Source organism: Schistocerca serialis, chromosome 3, assembly GCF_023864345.2.
Source record: "Schistocerca serialis cubense isolate TAMUIC-IGC-003099 chromosome 3, iqSchSeri2.2, whole genome shotgun sequence".
In the NCBI taxonomy this organism is placed as follows: Eukaryota; Metazoa; Arthropoda; class Insecta; order Orthoptera; family Acrididae; genus Schistocerca; species Schistocerca serialis.
Window position 1 is genome coordinate 809,705,499 of NC_064640.1, and position 16,568 is coordinate 809,722,066.

At 35.7% G+C, this 16,568-nt stretch overlaps 1 protein-coding gene across 1 annotated transcript in view; it reads left to right on the forward strand.

Annotated features, from left to right (window-relative positions):
* Positions 1 to 16,568, forward strand: part of LOC126470664 (sorting nexin lst-4) — a 98,795-nt gene that overhangs the window by 29,561 nt on the left and 52,666 nt on the right. The window lies entirely within an intron of this gene.

Sequence of the window (16,568 nt, forward strand, 5' to 3'; positions counted from 1 at the left end):
GTGGTGTCTTGCTGCTGAATTTTATACTCGGATATGAAATTACTTGCGTAAGATGATGCAGCAAGCAGACAGTCCATGTCTATCATATATTGAGGTGTTGCATGTGCAGTCCACTGCTCGAGCTTTCTCATTGTCACGTCCTCATTAAGATGCAAAGAGTCAAATCAATTGAATAGTCATTTATTTATCGACTGGTATTTATTGTATCTTGTCCCTCTATTAACAATAGCATTCTCCCACAACTTTATTAGGGCCATTGTTGCTCCATTAGTTTGCAATGTTTCAAAGTTCCAATTTGGATGCTTCTCGGCTAATGTACTGCTTTTACTGTTACTTCAAAGGGTATAGATCCGTGGTTAGATCATTTGGTAAATGTTTCATAATATTCATCCATCATGGACATTTCCAAAATGTTATGACCGATACCAGGTTTACTAATTTCGACAACTGAATTACTGTTGTCTACATGATACAGTTAATGCAACATAAACAAATCATCTTGTTCTTCAGCTCAAACAGTCACTTGATGATAGCCACTCCTATCAATCTAAAACACTGAGATATGGAACTACCCACTTCCACGTGTGCATTGATAGGACATCTGCCATGAAGCAGTCACACAAACCAAAGAACAGCTTTGGTCACTTCCCGTTTGCTGTTGTCTGAGACAGGCTCTTGAATATTTGTTTCTGAGTTGGACGAAGGCAGCACATCATTGATTAAGGTTTTGAAACTGAAAAATTACAAAACACACTGGATACTACTGTATAAACAAAAGTGACATTTTAGAAATTACCTACTGCACAAGTCATGTGTTACTTACAGATCACTATATTATTCCACAAAACCTATTTCATTCTACAGATGTACAATAAACATTCACTAGAAGTACACTTGAGGTTAACAACAAACTAATGATGGATGACAGATCATCCTGATTGACATATGTAAGGTTATTGCTGGAAGCCCTCACTTTTCAGAGTTGAGAACTAAGATATGATGAACAGACAATGAGAATAACATAACTGTTGCTTCACACTTTCTGCCCCCCTGCCTCACAGTAAACAAGCACTTTCTGCCCTATGCCTTGCAGTTAACAAGCGTGCATCTGTGGTCCCTTGTGGCAAAGCCGCAGCAGTCTTAAAATTGTGTTCCTACAAAGGTGTTTAAAATTGTAATTCTGTATAAATCCAAGTTGTTTCAGAATTTATTCGCATGCCTAATTATTACTTATTGATTTACTTACCTTATTACCCCTCCAATTTCTACAAATTCAGATTCATAAAAAAATAGTGCAAAGTGCATTTGAGATTAGAACACCCAAGTTTTCTGCTCAGATGCCTTGGTCACTACACCATCAGTGCTTGTGTTGAAAAGTGTTTACAATTAGGGGTTGAAATATGGTATCTCGGCTAAGACACAAGTTGAAAATATGGTCACTATTTTTTATTTACTTAAATTTGCCATATTTCGTGACAGTACCTTTTCCATTAGACGTTTGCAAGGCGATATTAGTCTTGGCTTCAGTTGTCTAAGTATGATTCCACAATGCATCTTTGTCGGCTGCAGAAATGACGTGGTTCAACGTGTTTGCCTCATTTTGGTGTTTCAAATACCATTTCTTCAAATGTAATTTCTTTTTTATAGTTAATACAAAAAAATAGTAACATAATTCAAAATTATTTATGACGGCGACCTTCACATTGTTCTTCCGTCAACACACACACAGAGTTAGCTGCCGACTGACTATAGTCAAAGATGACTCCAGCGTCAAAGATGTTTTACACAACACACAAGCTTCCACTTGTAATCAGTCTCTTTGCTATTCTTCGATACATTTTCTAATAGTAATCAATATGCTTTCACTCTCAAAAACATAAGTAAATTAACATATAATAAAGCAAATTATAATAAATTCTGACAACAGCAACTGTTAACCATCCGTTACCGTGGGTAAACGAATCATTGATGTCAATGCTGAAGTTGAGTCTGCAACCACAGAAGACTGCGGGTCCATCCAATAGAGCGTGTGCAGCGACTGATTTGATGGTATTCTTTTTTTTGTCGGCGGCAGATGTGGTCATTTCCACGTCTTCAATTGTTTTGTATATTGTCTGTCTTGCACGGCGATGGTATCTTCTGTAGGGCATCTTGGCCGTCGCCGTGCAAGACAGACAATATACAAAACAATTGAAGACGTGGAAATGACCACATCTGCCGCCGACAAAAAAAAGAATACCATCAAATCAGTCGCTGCACACGCTCTATTGGATGGACCCGCAGTCTTCTGTGGTTGCAGACTCAACTTCAGCATTGACATCAATGATTCGTTTACCCACGGTAACGGATGGTTAACAGTTGCTGTTGTACGTGGTGGTACAGGCGTACCTAATGTATCCGGACTTGAAAGCTTCGTCGATCGTGACATCATAGCCTATCGAACATACCATGTGACAGAAAATGCAAATAAAGACTTCGGCAAATCAACATATATGTCACCCTCACCCTTCTCCTTGTATACCCGTAGTAGACGTAAAATATCTGTTAATGAAACTGTATTTATATGGATTAAAGGTAAAGGTACTTGTGAATATGTTAAATTTGTTGGAGATTGTACAATTTGGTATCGATAAATATGGTAAAAAAAATATCTCCCAGATCCATTACAACTGCTCCCCAGGGCTTTTGTTGTTATGGACATATACAACAAAATCCCAACCACACTCAGTGATGGATCTGTATTACACAATTAGTACATTAATGATGCAGTCTGATAACCTCTTCCAAATTTGGACTCTTTGAATCTGTGGACTTGTTACTGGCTGTTGTTGCAATGATACTTCCCCATCAATCCCATACACAAAAAAATTCAAGTAAAGAAATTATTTGACATGACAAATATACATGGTATAAAACATACATGAAAAATATTCTAACATACACATACAGATTGAAAATAATAGGAAGGTAAAACTCATTTCCTAGAATAAGATTTAAATTTTTTTTTTATATTAATGTTAATTTCATTATGCTTACATATTGTAACAGTAAAAATGATACTGGACATATAGTGTAGTGTTTTTTTATATATATTTGCCTTATATATATATTTTTTTACTTTGATTTTTTTAATTATTTTTTTATTCGTGTTTTTTTCTTTTGTATATTTTTTTGCTTATGATTTTCTTTTTAAATTTTTTTACTCATGGTTTCTTTATTTTTTATTTTTTTTTTTTTGCTTATGATTTTCTTCTTTTAGTACAACTAAAGATACATCAGTATTATCTAAATTTTTTGCAATTATTTATGTACACTTGCCTCTCTACTACAATATTACTACAAGTCACATTCTTGTGAAGAGTACTTTTGCTCCCCACAACATCAGTATAAACATCAATAAACTGCTCATATATCATGAGGCTTTATCTAAAATTGGTTTTGGAACTTATACCTTTGCATGCATGTCCTCACATGCATGCCTTCACCCACAGGGAAGACTTAGCTTCCAAAAATTAGAAAAATTCAGAAATGCTCACTATGGAGACCTTTTTTTTTGTAAAAAAGTAAAAATAAATCTTTCTCTCATTCTTTGTTACAACAGTGTTTTTTCATCAGTTTCAATTAACATGTGACTTCAAATTATTAATTTATACATGCAAATATACATACTTGGTTGTACAGGTAGGTTTTTTTTAACAAGCATATTCCAGTGGAGGACTTTTGTTTTAGATGATAATAGGTTATTTAAATTTTGAAATTATGATTTCTGTTTATATACTTTTACTCCACCATCTTTTTTCGAAACCACTACTAGAGGATTATTATATGCACTGATACTCCTTTCTATTATATTACATCCTTCCATCTTTTTTAGCTCTTTTTCAACAGCAGGTCTTTTTGATATTGCAATTCTGTATGGTTTTATGAAAAATGGTTCATGAGGTTTTACCTGAAGCTCACACTGATAACCCTTTACCCTACCAGGTATGTCACTGAAAACATCACTGTATTCCCACAGCAGATTTTCTAACTGTTGTTTTTGCTCCCCAGATAAATTTTGTGTTTCTGAAATTTTCAAATTTACTAAATTCCCAAATTCAACTTCATCAGTATCAAATCTGAGTTTCAACATTCTCCAATCTATTTTCTTTTAGTAAATTGATATTGTCAAAATTTCCATTACTCTGATCACCAAGTGTGTTCACAAAATTTGTCTGAATGTATTCCCTTTCACTAGTTTCTATCAAAAGTTTTCTTCCAACCCAATCAAATGCTGTATTTACTTTTACTATCCAATTCATACCCAAAAGAAAATCCTCATTAAATTCCTGAATTACAAAACATCCATGTGTGAACAACTTGCCTTCAATTAAAAATGTCACTAAAGCCTGGCTTTTTACCAATTTACTGCTCTTCCCAGTAGCACCTTTTATCTTTACCCCAACAACTGGCATTTCAACAAAATCTTTCCCTGCTTTCAATTTCTTGCTTAACCTTTCAGTTATTCCCGAGATCACTTCCTGTATCAATTAAACATTTACCAATCCATGACCCAATTTGAACTTTTATATAAGGACTGCAAAATTGATCACTTTCCTCAGAACCTGTATCCTCATGTAATAAATCACTTTCAATTTCCCCAAACCTATACTTATCAGAATCATATGGTATATCATTACATGTATTATTTGTCACAGTTATAAAATTTGCATAAGATACAAAATTGTCATTAGTGCTCTCTATTATCTCAAATAGCCAAGAATTTTCATCCAAATCACATTGTATACTATTGAAGTACTTATCCTTCAGCTTTTCAAAAATAAAATATCTCATCTTTTTCCACCACTCAGGACATACAGTTTCACATACATTAATAAGCATCTTTCTAAAGTTCTTGTAAAAAGAAATAGTTTCACTTTTCAGCCATATATTCATAAGAAATGTGTGTGTATCATTAGTATCTATAAAAGTTTCACTTAGGCTAGAAGTTATACATGTGTCATCATTATTTGTGTAGTCAGATTCTTTACCAACATCATCAAAATTCACACTTTCACATACATCCAGCTTGTGAGCCTTATTCATCCTGGTAACATCCCTGGGAATTTCTATAATATTCTCACTATTTAATCCATTTTCAACCATGTGTATACCCAGCTCCCTATTTAAACTAATGAAATACCTTTCCTCAACATCATCATCAATACCATTACCATCATTATCAACTTTATCAACAACATCATTATCATTACACATATTCAGGTCATACACATTCAAATTATCCCCCAAAATATTAGTTCCCCTTTCTAAAGTTACCAGATCCCTTTCACCAACATTTTCATTCTCACAGCATGCATTCTCTCTTTCATTCACACACATCTCTGAACTACTACAAATTACATCATCTGACAAAGTGTTGTTCTTTTCTGCCCAAGTGTAAAACTCTGTTAAATTAAATGAATCACAATTACTTTTATCTACTGTGTGTTCTTGTGTACTGAAAATTTTATCTTTATCAATATCATCATTATTTTCCTCTTGAAATTTTTTCAATAAGTTTGGAACTGTCATGTTTGGGTTTATGATAGTCACATCCATTGGTCCTTTCATCATGCTCACCTTCTGCCTCAACCTTGCGGACCTTCAAGGGGGCGTCTACTCGTTGTTTATTTCCGGTTCCTGTTTGAACTGCTGATTGTGGTTCTGCCAATGTCTCTGATCAACATTTCTGTTCCCATTCCTATGCCAATCAGTACCTGATTGTTGGTAGTTTCTATTGTACTGATCTCTAACAAAATTTCTGTGATTTTGATCCCTAAAGTGTTCTCTATTTTGTTGTTTATTACCGCGAAAATGTTGTTCTTGTTTTGGATAAAAATTATGGTCCTTCTTTTGAAAATTGTTATATCCCCCTGAATTTTGACTGACACCATGATAATTGTTTTGTTCCCTTTTTTGAAAGTTGTCATTTCCCCAATTTTGACCATTACCTTTCTGAGTAAACCCACTGTGTGTTCTTGTTGTTACCCTATCCAACTTTTCAATATAATTGAGAAACTGCTCTACATTACTATCAGGACAATGAACTAAACTCAACTGCATTGCTGATGGCAATCTTCTCTTTAAGGTATCAATTTTGATCAAGTCATCCAAAGGTTTTGTTAAATGAATAAGTTTTTGAAGTTCACTTTTGCAAAATTGTTTCATGCTCCCATCTGATTCTCTATAGTTTCTCCCATTCAAAAATTCACTTTTGATTCTGGTTTGTTTAAGATCATCCCAAAATTTTTCCAGAAATTTTGATTCAAATTCTGAAAAGGTCATCCCCAAAGTTACAATCTGGTTTGCCCAAGTCAAAGCTTCCCCTTCCAAAAATTTTTTCACAAATTTAATTTTCATATCATCTGGTGAGTGAGGTAAAAAACAATCCTTACAATACTGTATAAAATCAACGGGATGTAAGGGTCCATCTACCGAAAAGTGCTTCACTGGAATATTAGATACAAGATTGCATGTGTTGACATTGTGAGTTTTGCTTTAAAATTCAATGTCAAAACTTTCAATTTTTTCGCTAAGTTCTTTGACAGATTTTTTGTTTTCTAAATCATTGCTCTCTACTTTTTTTTTTTTTTTTGAGTAACCAAACGATTGTCAGTTTCTTGTTGTACATTTTTAACTAAAACTTTTGTATTCTCATCCAAATTTTTAATTTCCCCTTTTATCTCATTAAAATCAATTAAATTTCTTTCCCTATCTACCAGTAACTAATTTTTTACAGTATTAATTTCACCGCTCAATTTAGCATCAATTTCATTTACTTTTGCTTCCACAGATTCAATTTTTTCCTCAACACTGCCAACTCTGTTCGAAAGATCACCCACTTGGGTATTGACTGCTTGGACTTGCAACAAAATGTTATCAATTTTTTCATCCCAGTAAGTCTTATTGTCGTCAACTGATTGTTTAATTTCTTTCGTGAAATTTACAAGAAAACTTTTTAAATCAAATTGATCGGTTCTTTCTGTTTCATTTGACCTGTCCTGATGTTCGAAGTCTATTAAATTACTACTTTCTACTTTAGGCACAATACTCTCGAAAATCTCATAAGTCATTGTGAAGAACAAAAATTTATACACAACAATACAAAACAAGATAAAAACATTGTTTTAACAAAATACGAGGGTTTTGTGACTTATCTGGAACACTCTTCTACTGTTGCAAATCCACGTTTTCCATCCATGTGATTGTTGACCAAAATTCTTGAAGTATTTTCTTCTGTCGAAAATTATATTTTTTGCCGAAACATTTCTTCTCAAAACTTTTACTTCCCGATGAACACAAATACTGTAACGCACATTCTGAAGAAACTGGTATTAACACACACAAATTTTCTTCTTCGTAGCACTGTTGAAGATCTCGTGAACACAATATCCCGGCTACAGTCCCCAGTTGAAATATATCATCCCGGCTAAGACACAAGTTGAAAATATGGTCACTCTTTTTTATTTACTTAAATTTGCCATATTTCGTGACAGTACCTTTTCCATTAGACGTTTGCAAGGCGATATTAGTCTTGGCTTCAGTTGTCCAAGTATGATTCCACAATGCATCTTTGTCGGCTGCAGAAATGACGTGGTTCAACGTGTTTGCCTCATTTTGGTGTTTCAAATACCATTTCTTCAAATGTAATTTCTTTTTTATAGTTAATACAAAAAAAATAGTAACATAATTCAAAATTATTTATGACGGCGACCTTCACATTGTTCTTCCGTCAACACACACCAAGAGTTAGCTGCCGACTGACTATAGTCAAAGACGACTCCAGCGTCAAAGATGTTTTACACAACACACAAGCTTCCACTTGTAATCAGTCTCTTTGCTATTCTTCGATACATTTTCTAATAGTAATCAATATGCTTTCACTCTCAAAAACATAAGTAAATTAACATATAATAAAGCAAATTATAATAAATTCTGACAAAAAATATAAGAAAACATTTACAATTTGGTATCGATAAATACGGTAAAAAAATAACATCTCCCAGATCCATTACAGGGTACATGAGTGGCTATGTTAAGTTTCATTCCTAAATTTCTATGAAAATATGTGTTTGGAGACCACAGATATGTTGATGGAAAAATGGTCAGTTATCAATTAAATATCAATCCCGTCAGATTTGTGTTGACTGCGCATCATGAATGTCAGGGATGGTTTTAGGTTGTATGCAATCAACTTGCCAAATGTGAGCAGACTCGGCTGGCTCATGAGGCCTTCGTGCGTGCATGCACATGTCACACTTTCTCATTGTCATCAGTGTGCCGGTGACCTCTGTGGGGGCTGCTGGCTCCCCTGCACTGTATGTCAACAATATTAGCACTTTGTATAGCTTCCACTCGGCCGTGGTTGAATGCCAACACCTAGGTGTCATCTGATGGGCCTCTTGCCATTTCTCTCCTGCAGAAGTGCAGCTCGTGCATTTCTGTCATAATATCACTTATCATCCTGTCCCTGAACTCTACTTGGGTACCCAGCATGTGGAAGTTTTTGCAGAGTCCTGTTTTTTGGGCTTTCTTTTTGATAAAAAAACTGACTTGGCTGCCCTATGTTCATCAACTAAATACTAACTGCAAGTGGAAGCTTAACGCTATGTGTTTCCTTGCACATATCCTATGGGTGCAGATTGTGCTAATCTTCTCCATATTTACAAGACTTGGACACTTCATAACTGGACTATGGTTCCCTGGCTTTTGCCTCAGTGGCACCTTAAGATTTGAAATTCTTAGACATGGTACATCATTATGGAGTTTATCTGGCAACTGGCATCTTTTGAACTAGTCCCATTGAGTGTCTCCTTCCCAAAGTGAGTATCCTACCTCTTCAGTTGTGACGGTACCAATTCTTGGTCTCTTGTGTAGTCCCCATTCAACAGTTTCCTGATCCTCCATAGTATACCATTCGTTTTGCATATCTGCGGTTTTGACCTCCTGACACTTGCTCTTGGGTGGGATTACTACTTGGAATGTGCCTCACAGCCCTCTGCTAGGATCTCTGCCTCTTCTCCCTGGAATGTACTCCTTGTACTTTTTCATGCAACCCCCTTCCCCCTCCTCCCCCTCCCCCTCCTCCTCAGACTTTGATTTACCGAGGATCAATAATAAATTTGAAGGATATCCAGGTGCAAACATATTTCCCAAAGACACATAGAGAATAGAAGATACTGTAGTTATATATTTGGAATGATCTATGTGAATATATTAGCAAAGAAGCCAACAAGTACTACAGTCAAAATTACAGTAGAAGGAAACTGGATAAAAAATGCGAAATTTGTCGACGTTATGGGACCCGAACTTAGAAAATGGTTTAGGCTTGCTATCCTTATGTGAATTGTAAAAAAATTATGATCAATGTTTATTGGTCAACAAATCTGTTGATAGACACCGATATTTTGCAAAATGATATCCTGCAACCAATTCAGACAAATATTATCATTTTTACGTTTTTCCGACAACAATAATAAACCGGATAATGCCGACCAGCTTTTCAAAGTGCAATTTGTAATTGATTATTTTTCCAAAAAGTTTAATCAAACTTTTAATCTAAGTCAAAACATCTCAACTGATGAAGGAATGATACCGTGGTGTGGACATTTAATTTTTAAAGTTTGCAATCTGTTGAAAATTACGAAATATGGGATACATTTCCTCATTCAAGATATATTCCGGTGCTGGACAGCCTTCAGCAAAAACATTGATGGAACTATTGACACCTTCTTATGGAAATTGCCATCACCTCTACATGGATAATTATTATAACAGTGTAGACTTGCAGAAAAGTTACTTGAAATGAAAATTAGTTTGTGGAACAATACGACAAAATATAGCATTTCCGGAAAAATTAAAGCGCGCAAAAGTCAATGTGTTTGAAACGTGTCACCAGTGGAAAGGTGAAGTACTCGCACAGGTATGGAGAGCTTTGAAAACTATAACGATACTAATGATGTCTACAATATATAATGCCACTTCGACTGACACTCAAAGAAAGTGTGGGAAAACCAATTACACAATAAAAAAACCTGAAAGTGTATTAGAATACAACAAATACATGAAAGGAGTGCATTGGATAGACCAATATTTCTGTTATTACCCTATATACTGAAAAACTATAAAATGGTCAAAAAGACCATGTACCTGCTTCTGAGCAAAACTCTGAGGTTGCCATTACATCGCATACGTCACATCATGACCTGGTTGACAGGATTTCCGGTCACATAAAGCAACACTAACTAATACTTATTTCCGAAATGAATAAATGAAAATGAAGAAACTGCCATGTATGTTCCAAAAACAAAAAAGAACAACAAAAAACTTAATGTGCAAGTCTTGTGGAGTTGCGTTACATCTTGGAAACTGTTTTGCTGCATATCATATGAAAGAGAAATACTAAGTACCAAAGGCAATGCAAATAAACAAATATATGAAACAAAACAAATCTTGTATTTATTTACGTATGTATATCTTCAAAATATCATGAAAGTAGGGAAAAAGGATTGAGAACTTACAAGAACTAACAATGAGATTAGTAAAACTGAACAATTTATAATCTCCCAGTGTCAGGAACGGCTGGGAACAAGCCAGGTAATCTGAATTAATGCTGCTGGCACCAAAGGAAATAAATTTTTTTAAGATATGTGTGGACGGCAAATGTTAATATGTAGTGACTCAATGATTAGTCCTTAGGCCATTGAGCAATGTTACACGTGTCACTCAATGATCTCCATTATTCATCACCTTCTCTCTGAACTTGGTTATACTGACTGCTCAGTTGTCCTTATCTGGGTCGCAAGTCATGTGGGTATCCCAGGGAATGAACTGTATGACCGTTTGGCTAGAGGAGCGATTACTCGCGCCCCCCCCCCCCCCTCTCCCATGCACACATATATATATATCTTTTTTTTCTCCCCCCTCCCCCACTCACCCCCTACCCCCTCCACTCGGAGATGGAATGACATCTGTTTGGCTGCTGCCACCACTAGTAAACTCTGCACTATCAAGGAGACTACTGCTGCATGGCATTCTTCCTCCATTCCTCCTAGAAGGAAACCACAATCCTTTGTCACCTCCACATTTGTCATTCCAGGCTAACTGATATTTTTATTTTACGTAGCAAGCAACCCCCACATTGTAGCTGTGGAGCATTCGACAGTAGCTCATATCCTGATGGAATGCCCTCTTCATCTGGCCCTCCATGCTAAAAATGGCCTTCTGAATTATTTGCGTGAAATACTGCCGGACATCTCTGTTGTTGGTGTGGTTTTCCCTCTCCAGATATGGGATTTTAAGCTACTTTCAGGTTAGCCTCCTTGACCAGCTCAGTCTTTCATGTTTCTCTTACTCTGTATTAATTGGTTTTGACCAGCATTGCGTGCAGAGTCCTGTGCTCACCCACCTGCTGTCTTACTTATTTCTTTCCTCTTGTTTTTATTATTGATGATCTGAATGATGTCCATTACTTGTTAGCCTTCTCACTTCTATTGTTCTGACTCTGCTGGCTTGAAGACATTCTTTCCCCTGTAATTGGCTTTGCCCTTCATCAGGTTGGGAGGGGTAGGATGCAGGATGGTGCTTTTCTCTCCATTGGGTGAGCCCTTGGAAGACCCTTTGTGTACAACACCTTGGTCTTACTGCACCTACATACTTTCATCAGAACATGTACTAAGCAGCCATCACAGATTATGGCTGAACTACCCCTGGGTTGAGGGACTGAAGACCCTGATGTTTAGTCCCTCAACCCCTAGTCAGTCAACCGACACAAAGGAGTATTAACACCCACTTAGCTGAACATGAAAGGAACTGCCATCAGGGACATACTGACAAATTGGCCATAGCAGGACATGTTTTCAGAGGTGGAAACCAAAATATAAAATTCAGTGAGATGAGAGATTTAGCAAAGACACTACATTATCATTCATGCACGTATAGAGAGGCTATACAGATTGACAAATGCCATAATAATTTTGATAGAGATGATGTTAAGTTAGATAAAATATGGATGCTGACTTTGCACCAACACAATGACAATAGATTACTTTTTAATTGTGAATGATGCTGAAGAAGAGAAATTTGTTAACATTGGGTATAGATTTAAGTGTCAGGAAGCCGTTTCTGAAAGTATTTGTATGGAGTGTAGTCATGTATGGAAGTGAAACGGGGACGATAAATAGTATAGACAAGAAGAGAATAAAAGCTTTCGAAATGTGGTGCTACAGAAGAATGCTGAAGATCAGATGGGTAGATCACATAACTAATGAGGAGGTATTGAATAGAATTGGAGAGAAGAGAAATTTGTGGCACAACTTGACTAGAAGAAGGGATCGGTTGGTAGGGCATATTCTGAGGCATCAAGGGATCACCAATTTAGTATTGGAGGGCAGCGTGGAGGGTAAAAATCGTAGAGGGAGACCAAGAGATGAATACACTAAACAGATTCAGAAGGAAGAAGGTTGCAGTAGGTACTGGGAGATGAACCACCTTGCACAGGATAGAGTAGCGTGGAGATTAGATTAGATTAGATTAGATTAATACTAGTTCCATGGATCATGAATACGATATTTCGTAATGATGTGGAACGAGTCGAATTTTCTAATACATGATATAATTAGGTTAATTTAACAACATACTTAAGTTAATATAACAACTTTATTTTTTTGTGTTTTTTATTTTTTTATTTTTTTTATTTTTTTAATATTTTTTTTTTCTTAATTTATATCTAAAAATTCCTCTATGGAGTAGAAGGAGTTGTCATTCAGAAATTCTTTTAATTTCTTCTTAAATACTTGTTGGTTATCTGTCAGACTTTTGATACTATTTGGTAAGTGACCAAAGACTTTAGTGCCAGTATAATTCACCCCTTTCTGTGCCAAAGTTAGATTTAATCTTGAATAGTGAAGATCGTCCTTTCTCCTAGTATTGTAGTTATGCACACTGCTATTACTTTTGAATTGGGTTTGGTTGTTAATAACAAATTTCATAAGAGAGTATATATACTGAGAAGCTACTGTGAATATCCCTAGATCCTTAAATAAATGTCTGCAGGATGATCTTGGGTGGACTCCAGCTATTATTCTGATTACACGCTTCTGTGCAATGAATACTTTATTCCTCAGTGATGAATTACCCCAAAATATGATGCCATATGAAAGCAATGAGTGAAAATAGGCGTAGTAAGCTAATTTACTAAGATGTTTATCACCAAAATTTGCAATGACCCTTATTGCATAAGTAGCTGAACTCAAACGTTTCAGCAGATCATCAATGTGTTTCTTCCAATTTAATCTCTCATCAATGGACATACCTAAAAATTTGGAATATTCTACCTTAGCTATATGCTTCTGATTAAGGTCTATATTTATTAATGGCGTCATACCATTCACTGTACGGAACTGTATGTACTGTGTCTTATCAAAATTCAGTGAGAGTCCGTTTACAAGGAACCACTTAGTAATTTTCTGAAAGACAGTATTGACAATTTCATCAGTTAATTCTTGTTTCTCAGGTGTGATTACTATACTCGTATCATCAGCAAAGAGAACTAACTTTGCCTCTTCATGAATATAGAATGGCAAGTCATTAATATATAATAAGAACAACAAAGGACCCAAGACTGACCCTTGTGGAACCCCATTCTTGATAGTTCCCCAGTTTGAGGAATGTGCTGATCTTTGCATGTTACGAGAACTACTTATTTCAACTTTCTGCACTCTTCCAGTTAGGTACGAATTAAACCATTTGTGCACTGTCCCACTCATGCCACAATACTTGAGCTTGTCTAGCAGAATTTGATGATTTACACAATCAAAAGCCTTTGAGAGATCACAAAAAATCCCAATGGGAGGTGTTCGGTTATTCAGATCATTCAAAATTTGACTGGTGAAAGCATATATGGCATTTTCTGTTGAAAAACCTTTCTGGAAACCAAACTGACATTTAGTTAGTACTTCATTTTTACAGATATGTGAAGCTACTCTTGAATACATTACTTTCTCAAAAATTTTGGATAAAGCTGTTAGAAGGGAGATTGGACGGTAATTGTTGACATCAGATCTATCCCCCTTTTTATGCAAAGGTATAACAATAGCATATTTCAGTCTATCAGGGAAAATGCCCTGTTCCAGAGAGCTATTACACAGGTGGCTGAGAATCTTACTTATCTGTTGAGAACAAGCTTTTAGTATTTTGCTGGAAATGCCATCAATTCCATGTGAGTTTTTGCTTTTAAGCAAGTTTATTATTTTCCTAATTTCAGAGGGAGAAGTGGGTGAGATTTCAATTGTATCAAATTGCATAGGTATGGCCTCTTCCATTAACAGCCTAGCATCTTCTAATGAACACCTGGATCCTACTATATCCACAACATTTAGAAAATGATTATTAAAAATATTTTCAACTTCTGACTTTTTGTTCGTAAAGTTTTCATTCAATTTGATGGTAATACTGTCTTCCTCTGCTCTTGGTTGACCTGTTTCTCTTTTAATAATATTCCAAATTGTTTTAATTTTATTATCAGAGTTGCTGATTTCAGACATGATACACACATTCCTGGATTTTTTAATAACTTTTCTTAATATAACACAGTAGTTTTTATAATTTTTGATAGTTTCTGGGTCACTACTCTTTCTTGCTGTCAGATACATTTCTCTTTTCCGGTTACAAGATATTTTTATACCCTTAGTAAGCCATGGTTTGTTACAAGGTTTCTTACGAGTATATTTAACTATTTTCTTGGGGAAGCAGTTTTCAAATGCATTTACAAAAATGTCATGGAATAAATTATATTTTAAATTGGCGTCAGGTTCACGGTACACCTCATCCCAGTCTAACTGCTGTAGGCTTTCCCTGAAATTTGCAATTGTTAAATCGTTGACTGAACGTACTACTTTGGAGGACTGTTTAGTATTGCTGAATGGAGCTATGTCATATATTGTAACTAGCTGTGCACCATGATCAGAAAGACCATTCTCAACAGGCTGAGCATTTATCTGGTTAAACTTATCTTGGTCTATAAAGAAGTTATCTATCAGTGAGCTGCTATCCTTTACCACCCGAGTAGGAAAATCAATAACGGGTGTCAAATTGAAAGAACCGAGTAATACTTCAAGGTCATTTTTCCTATTACCCTCTTTCAGAGAATCTACATTGAAGTCCCCACAAATCAAACCAGTCTCTGGACTGAAGACCTCCACGACAAGCCCTTATTTGTGCTGATAGCACGTGTTTATTAGGTGCCACAATACTGTGTATTGAGTGAAAGTGTGTACAGTGAAATGGCAAAATACAGGTATTCTGTTTGTGAAAGGGTATATATAAAAGGTCTCCTAGAAAATCAATTAGACATATTTTTCAGCAAATGGGAATTTCCTATGTCTGTGTCCAAATGGCTACAAAGTTACTGAAATTACACCTCTCTAAAGTAACGGCAATGCACGTCCTTAAACTGGCTGACTCTGCAAAAAAAAAAAAAAAAAAAAATATTCGGTTTTGAAATGGATTTTGCACAGGGTGTATGATGGAGAAATTGACCCTCACCTATCGTTAGTTTCAGACAAATCGTGGTTCTACGGAAATGAATACATTGATTCACAGAACTATTATTGGTGTTCTGAAAATGTGAATATAATATGCGAGGCACCCCTGCGTGATGAAAAATAGGAGTGTGGTGTGCTATTAGTGGTTTAGTGGTGAGAGTGTAATAGGCCCAGTTTATTTTTTCTTCCAGGAATAGAGATATGTGGAAACATTTTGGGGCCTTCCCCCCCCCCCCCCCCCCACCCCTCCCCACCCTCCTCCCCCGAATTAACTGAGAAAAAATGTTTTCACATCGTTTCAGCAGAACTCTGCGACAGCACATGCAACCAACTTATCGTTGTAGGAAATACGTGATGTGTTTAAAGATAGTTAGTTATCAATAACAACTTAGGGCTTCTTTGTTACTCTGACTTGAGCAGTTTCCTTAGAAGCTCTACATGAGCACTTTTATTTTTAAGTGTTACTTTTCATATATTAGAAATAAATGATGCGACGAACTGTATTTACTGCAGACCTCCTGTCACCCATACTGTGGGTGAAGCAACCTGCCCACCACCCACCTGTACACTACGAAAGCAGTTGTGTTAAAAATTGATCACCCTGTATATGCCCAGTTAGATAATACTTTCTGAATTGTGTTAATAAACTTGCGTATGCTTTAGGATTATCAGTATCATTAGTCATATATCAGTGGTAAGATAAAATCTGCTCTGTAATACCTCTTGGATTAATAATACTTAGTGAAACTGTAAAGAAATTTCAGCAAATTTTGAGACCTGTGCAGTTATTTTGTTTCTATGCTCAAATTTAGCTTTCAATCTAAAAAGCACTGAAATCCAGTCTTAAATTTTTTGTGCTGTGAGTCTGTGATAACTGTGTTAAGGTACTTCGTTTACCACCTTTTGGATTTAAAATTCCTGTTTTAATTATTTCTTAGAGATTGTAAGGTAAGACATTCTTTGCATATGGAAATTTTACTCAATTTT